We start from the raw sequence: 1,019 nt of genomic DNA on the forward strand, positions 1-1,019 counted from the left end.
TACCCCCCCCCCTTTCACACCACCCATCCACCCACCAGACCCACTGACGATATACAGCCTTTTAAAATAAAACTCCCTCAAAAGTCTAAAGAAAGAGATACAGTTTTTGTTTATTCGTTTACTGCCACAGAGAAGTCTTAGAGTAGACCCAGAGACCTATATACCTGAAAGATACCTAGAACCATAGACTTGTATACCAAGATAGATCATACCTAGAACCATAGATGTGTATACCTAGAACATACCTAGAACCTGAGCTTTGTAAACTTAAACATACCTAGAACAATAAACCTGTATAATTAAAACATACTTATAACCATAGACTTGTATACCTAGAACATACCTAGAACATACCTAGAACCAGAGATGTGTATACTTAAAACATACCTAGAACCAGAGATTTGTATACTTAAAATATACCTTGAACCACAGACGTCTTTACCTAGAACCATAGACTTGTATTCCTAGAACATGCCTGACACCACAGACGTGTATACATAGAACTATAGACGTGTTTACCTAGAACCATAGACGTGCATATCTAGAATCATAGACGTGTATATCTAGAACATACCTAGAACCATAGACGTGTATATCTAGAACATACCTAGAACCATAGACGTGTATATCTAGAACATACCTAGAACCATAGACGTGTATATCTAAAACATATCTAGAATCATAGACGTGTATATCTAGAACCATAGACGTGTATATCTAGAACATACCTAGAACTATAGACGTGTATACCTAGAACATACCAAAGACCAGAGATTTGTATACTTAAAACATACCTAGGTGCCACTCGTTGCCTGAAAATAAACGCGTTTTTTGGTTGTTTTTTTAGGCTACGAGTCGGGTGCGATCGGCTAGTGCCACGATAGCCGCTTTGCGCCCTCAATCTGGCTAGCTAACCTACCCGACCAGACCCGATCCCCACAGGGCACCCTGTATAATGAATTAAGGTCAGCAGCAGTAGAGTCAAGAGCCCAGAAAGGGGGGTGGTGTGGGGAGGGTGT

This window comes from Aplysia californica, unplaced genomic scaffold, assembly GCF_000002075.1.
Source record: "Aplysia californica isolate F4 #8 unplaced genomic scaffold, AplCal3.0 scaffold00109, whole genome shotgun sequence".
Lineage (NCBI taxonomy): Eukaryota > Metazoa > Mollusca > Gastropoda > Aplysiida > Aplysiidae > Aplysia > Aplysia californica.